Raw genomic sequence first — 6,726 nt, forward strand, 5'->3', positions numbered from 1 at the left:
GGTACTCCATGGGAACCGTTTTGATTGTTCACGCTCGAATGGGTGTTATATCTAAAGATTACTCGCAAAAGAATGGGGAAAAGGAAAAGAATAGATAGATTTCTCGGTGAGGATTAGGGCCCTCATGCCTACATATCCTCATAGTGCAATGAGGAACTCAGAGCTCTGTAGTTCAAAGAACTAGTTGTGGGAGAAGAAAAGAAGGTGTGATAACGGTATGGTCTGAACCAAAGGATAATGTTGTGAACTCCAACAAGGGGTGAAAGTGTGAAACCAAGAGTAAAACTAGTATGAACAAACAAGTGAGGGGCCCGAGGCATGGTATCACTGTATTGGAATAACCAAAAAAAATAAAGGGTTTCCTATATACGGCAACAAGGTAAGTAAGGATATGTTCGTCTAAGAAACGAGAGGACTAACAAGACAAATAAATCGGCTCTTGGTTCACAAAGAGATGAAGCACAAAGGGATATTATATTTGGCTCAAAGAAATGGTATATCACATGGAGTGAATGAAGGTAGAATCAGGGATGCATCATGGAGATGAATGGAAGAATGCCCTAAGGTAGGAATAATAAATAAGTATGCTCGTGGAGGATTCGAACCCTCGTACGTACGTATTCTCATCGTGCAATGAAAAAATCAGAGCAATCATAGTTCAGCCCACTACGGATGAAACAAAAGGGAATAAGCTTGATTCATCAGGGTACAATACCATTCAAGGATGAAAAAGGAGTGCCAATATCCACAACCTTCTAGGCGAAGTATCATTACTAGAGTTTAATACCGATGATGTCAAGAAATTGAACTGCCAGGGTTTATCACCTTATAGGGCGAATAGAATCAAGTGCCAGAGTCCATGCCTCTTAAGGCTGAGAGTTGAATTGAAAAACCAAGGTTTAACACCTCACAAGGTAAGAGAGATAGATATGTCAGAGTCCACGACTCTTAGGGAAAAGATCTAAATCGAATTAGCCAAGGTTTAACATCTTATAGGGCAAAGAAAGTTAGAGGCCAGAGTCTATGACTCTCAAGGCGAAGATCAAAATCGAATAGCCAAGGTTTAACACCTTACAAGGCTAAGAATGCACCAAGGTTTAACACCTTACAAAGCGAAGAATGGATTAGAAGAGAGTGTATAACCACAAGTTGCCAATAGCAAAAGATACTCCACTTTTAGGGTGTTGAAATATTGAGGTTTGCTTGAAGAGAACTTGTCAATTGCATGATTCAAATTGCACTAGAGTTTAGGAACAAGGACTAGTGCTTTGGATAGCTAGGGACTACACCCCATACGCAAAGTCACTCTAGACAAGGATAGAAGGAACTCTGTGTCATCATTCCTTATTACTTAAGGCTCGTATCTTGCAACTCGAATCAAAATTAACAAGTTGCTAACAGGAGATCCTGCGTTGATCCTATTGATGTTGTGCCATTTGTTGTAGAAGCAAGAATTAACAATCATGTAATTAAAATTGCGCTAAAGTCTATGAATAGAGGCGAATACGATGAGCCACAGACCAAACGTCTCGCACCCAAAGATACCATAATGAGTGTAGGAAAACTCCAGTTTCATCCATTCTCTATTGTTTAAGGCTCGTGCCACACACTTTGAATTATGATCAACAAGTGTTGATAAAATCTTTTGATTATTGATCTTGATGATGCCATGTTGTTTTGTTGCATTGAGAAGGCTTGATAAGAATGAGGACGAATGCTTTGTATAGCTAGGGCCTACACCCCGTACGAAAAGTCATTCTAGAGAAGGATGGGAGAAACTCCGTCTCATCATTCCTCATTTTTTAAGGCTTATAGATTACAATTTGAATCGCACTTGTCAAGTGTTAATACCTTTGTTGTGCTTGAGAATGTAGTCCACTTTGCTAGCTATGCTTGATTGATGTTGACTTGAAGTCTTGATCTTGAACTTGAATCTTGAGGTCCTGAGCTCCTGAGATTCAACATATCCATAACAGCTTGAGCGCAATGAACTTTCCATATTAAGTGATCAAGGGTCTTTTGATCACTTGAAATAGACTTGGGGCATACATCACACTTATAAAGGATTTGGTTGACTAAAGTGTCCTTTTGTCAACATTAATCGATGAGATTAAAAAAATAGTTGAATTATATACAATAATATCCTATTGAATTAATCAGACAATTCTAATTAAGACCCTAAACTAAGGGAACATGTATTTAAAATCAAGATTTTAGGCCCTAAGGGCGAAATGGTCATTATGCTAAAAATGGGATAATTTCTAACAAACTGACATTCAATTAAAGTTAATCAACTAATTAATAAACTAACATCTAATTAGCCTATTTAGCATTCTAATTCTGAAATAAAAATATTTCTAAAATCAATATTTAATTAAAACTATATTAGGGCCTAATTACCTAATTATCATAATCTAACTAAATTCTAAAATTTTAGTTACTATTTGTTATACAACTCTAGTTAAACTAATTAATATGAATAGCCATGATTAATTAATCCAAAACACACTAATCCTACAATTAACCTAAATTAGCTCCTAATTCCAAGAACTAATCAAGAAAATATAACCCTAATTAAATCCTAATTCATATTTAATTACATGATTAAAAAAAATTAAAACTAAACTAATCAACTCAAGCATCAATTCTGCAAATTAAATTCATGTTAAAAATGTAAAAACATCAATTAAATCATATTGAAATCAATTAAAGAAACAATTAAGATCTTAAAGAAAAGGAAATAACAAAAGAAGTATGGGTCAGGTAGGGGTATCTGACCTAGTAACTATGGGGTCAGCCCGAACCAAAGGCCCATTATCCAAGTGCAGGAACACTAGGAGGTGTGAATCGGATCTTGGGGGCACGAATTAGTAAGAAGATGGGCCTGTCGCCTTAGGCCCACATCCAATGGCCAGAACGAGCTTCCCAAAAGGTTGCGGTCTCTCCACCGTTTCAAAACCTTCATTCACTTAGACCAAAACTTTACCTCCGATGAGGGCGAAAAACCGACGGCCACGCACCATTCCTCACCTACGTCTCAGCTTGGCGCGCATAAAAGCGAGGACGACGGAGTCCAATCCGATGTTGTGCGAAACATATCCAAGTGCAAAATCTAAGTGAAGACTCAAAGAAAACGCGAGCCATTTGACGATATTGACGCTTCAGATCGAGATACCGTCTCTCACTCTCATCTCGTTCCCAGTTTCTAGTTCAACAACAAAGCTTTCTCCGATTTATCGTATCTACACATAAAAGATGAGCAAAAAGAGAGCAAAGGCTTACTGGAAATAGAGCTTCGATGCAGTGGTTCTTCTACGGCTACAACGACGACTTCACCGGTAAGGCTTCTTCCGTCTTCTTCCTTGTTTCACTTCTTCTTATTCTTCTTAGTGCCTATAGTGTTTAGGGAATGAGGAATGGATTGTAGATCGAGAGAGAGACTGATATGAGATTCTCAGAGATGAACTGTGAAGAAAGAGCTTCAATCTTTGAGTTTGAGAGCAAAGAGCATTCAATTTTGAATATGAGAGAGAAGAATCTTTCATTCTGGTGCAGAGTTTCGATCCAAATGAGAGTGGAGTATAACGGAGTTGAGAGTGAAGAGTGGTATGGGATTTCTGTGATTCTTTGCTTTGGGATTTTGATGAACTGGGTTGAAATGAATGAAGAGTGCAGAGCATTGTGTTCTTGAAAATGATGATTGAAAAATTCATCTGGTGAATGATGAATGTGTTTAAAAATTCACGTGCTTAGTTCAAATCGGTTGAGGGTTAGAAGTTCTGTTAAAAAAAATTAGGATTCCTTACGTCAGTTTGTTAGAGTTGTTAGTTACAAAAATGCAAATTCTGTTATAATGAAATGAAGATGAGTTTGAGTTAATTGCAAATGTGAATTTCAGTTAGATGTTGGTTTTTGATTCTCTGCATTGCTTCTGTTAGTTTATGGTGAGACTTGATTTTGTTCTTGTTTGGAAAATTATGCAGGTGAATTAGTGATTGCCAATGGTTCTGCAGAACGGTCTTTGCGTTGAGTTCTCCAGCTCATGTTTTGACATTGCAATTGTGTTGCGTTTTCCTTTTACTGTTTCTGCAGGTTGGGTCCAAGTTTGTGACCCATGATGTGGATATGATTATGGATAGATGGTTAATGTTAATGGATCTTGGATTTAAAATGGATATGGATTTTTAAGCATGGCTATGGATTATAAAAATAATTCAAAACTAATCTAAAGATCAATTTAAAATCAAAAGCCAATTAAAATAAAAAATCAATTTGAAAATCCAATTAAAATCAATTTTATTTAAATTTAAAATTAATTTGATATTGAAATCACTTTGAAAAATCTAAAATTCAATAATTTAAAATTGGCATTAATTTGATATCAATTTAAAGAATCTAACCGTCATTTGAAAATTAAAATCAATTAATTTAGAGTTTGAATCATTTTGAAATTGAAATTAGTTTATAAATCAATTAAAATTAAATTTAAGTTCCATAATTAATTTGAAATTAGACTTAATTTGAAATTAGACTTAATTTGAAATTAATCAACTTGAAATTAAAAATCAAATAAAATCAAATTGAAGATAAAAGGTCAATAATCATATACAATTAATTTCAAATTAGAATCAATTTTGAAACAAAAATCATTGTGGAGTTAATCATAAAACCATGAGTGATCGATGTTACTAAAGTCGAGACAAAAAGGATTTAGGAATGGATGGTTGACTTTGGTCAACTAGTTGACCAGAAAGTCAACAATTGAGCTCAATCAACTAAGAGACGTTAATTAGGGATTTCTTGTGTAAAAATGGACTAGTTTTCAATAGACCAAGGACTAATGAATGAGCCGAGATTAAATCCTGAACCAAATGACAAATCATGTAAATCAAGAGCCGCTTCCCCAATGAATTAAGGTTTCATATATACTCAAGGTGGAATGAATACCCAAAGTCAAGAACTAGGATTTTGGATCCATATAGTGAGCAATCTTCAATCACCAGCTTTGAATCTATAGATTGACCAACGTCAGCATGAACTCATATGAATGAAACATACATATGTGCAGATGAATGGGTCAAATGAAAAATGAAAAGGCGATGGTAAATTTTAGGGTACGACACCTACGTATCCTCATAGTGCAATGAGGAATTCGGAGCAAACGTAGTTCGTGGAACCACGAGACCAAAGAGAGATAAGTGATGAAAAGTATAACTTGCCCCAACATAATGGTATCAAGAGGTATTTGTCTAAGAAACAAGGTCTTACAAGAAAAATACCACTTAAAGGAATGATTGCAGTACTGTAGTACAGGGAATAATGTATGACTTGCTGGGGGACAAACAGTTCGAGATCAAAGAGAAATAGTGTCTTGGATCTGTAAGACCCCAATTTTGACCCTAATATCCCTCATGTTATTCTCATCATATGCATTAACATTGGGATCACACATTGGCATCCTCCTTACCCCTCATTCATTAGGTTTGCATTGGGAGAGATCACCAAGCACATTTGATTGTATCATACTTTATTTTTCTTTGTTTACTAACCAAAATACCAAAAATATGTCATTGTATAGTATAACTCTTTTTGTAGGTAGTGTACATGCTCACCTTTGATCTATCAAGCTCATATCTAGGGTTTAAGACCCTTATTGCAAGCAGCTCAATCAAAAAATGGTTTACTATGGCTCTAAGTATCATATATGGATCCCCATGATCTTCACATGTTATTTTGATCAAGAAATCATCAAGAGTTTGGAGTTGGTTTGCCTTGGAAACCCTAATTCATCTGGGTATCTTATGTGACTTCTTTAACAAGTTTCTTCACCACTTGGTCAAATATTTCAAGGGATACTTCAAATTTCATCATCTTATGCATATATGATCCCACATGAGTCCCAAAAGTCAAGATAATGTCAAGCTAGCAAGTTGGTTCATGGTGGCTGGCCAGAGGAATTCAACTGGTCAAAACTGGGGTTCCCTAGACCCTATCTCCTAAACATTTTGTCATATGAAAATGATTCCAAGATAAAAGTTACTATAAATGACATTCCAAATAACTTTCATGTTTATGTCAAGAGCTAGTTTTGCTTGGAAAGTCATTTTTTATGATGAAATATTATAGGTCATTTCGTATAAACCCTAATTTGGAGGTCAACTTCCCAAGATCATAACTTGCTCAATATTTATGAGATGAAATCCATTCAAGTTTCATGATGTCTAATTCAACTTTTATGTTTGGAGGAAGTGCAAATTCAACTTGCAAATACATGTGATAAAGGGAAACATTATAGGTCATTTTGGGCCAATACCATTGAACAAGTGATTTTCCTCAACTTCTAAAATGTATAACTCCTTCATGTTAAATCCAAATGAGGTCAAATTTGTGATCACATTTAATGTATTTGGAAGAGCTACAACTTTGATGAAGGAACTTTCCTTATTTTAAGTCCATAGAAAAAGTTACTCAAGGTGGAAGAAGTGAACATATGGCTTGATACTTAGAATTTTTTTGACATGTTTGATTTTCCAAACTTCCACCTCAAAATTAATCATGATCCAAGCTTCAAATGAAAAAGTGTACAACATGAAAGTTGTTCCTCTTGATCTAACCTTTCCAAAAAGTCCAAACTCATCTCATTTGGACAAAGTATGAATGACTTGCGCATGGCTTAAAGCTGAAGGACCATTTGGAAGTTTTGAAGTTCCACTTTTCATACACGAT

The 6,726-nt window shown here is 35.4% G+C and overlaps 1 long non-coding RNA gene across 1 annotated transcript; it reads left to right on the plus strand.

The window, feature by feature from the left end:
- Positions 1-2,900: 2,900 nt before the first annotated feature.
- On the plus strand, positions 2,901-4,191 carry LOC127121078 (uncharacterized). The gene is made up of 2 exons (XR_007803303.1): positions 2,901-3,338; positions 3,984-4,191. It is a non-coding gene; the product is annotated as an uncharacterized LOC127121078 (long non-coding RNA).
- The last annotated feature ends 2,535 nt before the right edge of the window (positions 4,192-6,726 follow it).

This window comes from Lathyrus oleraceus, chromosome 2 (assembly GCF_024323335.1).
Source record: "Lathyrus oleraceus cultivar Zhongwan6 chromosome 2, CAAS_Psat_ZW6_1.0, whole genome shotgun sequence".
Taxonomy (NCBI): Eukaryota; Viridiplantae; Streptophyta; class Magnoliopsida; order Fabales; family Fabaceae; genus Lathyrus; species Lathyrus oleraceus.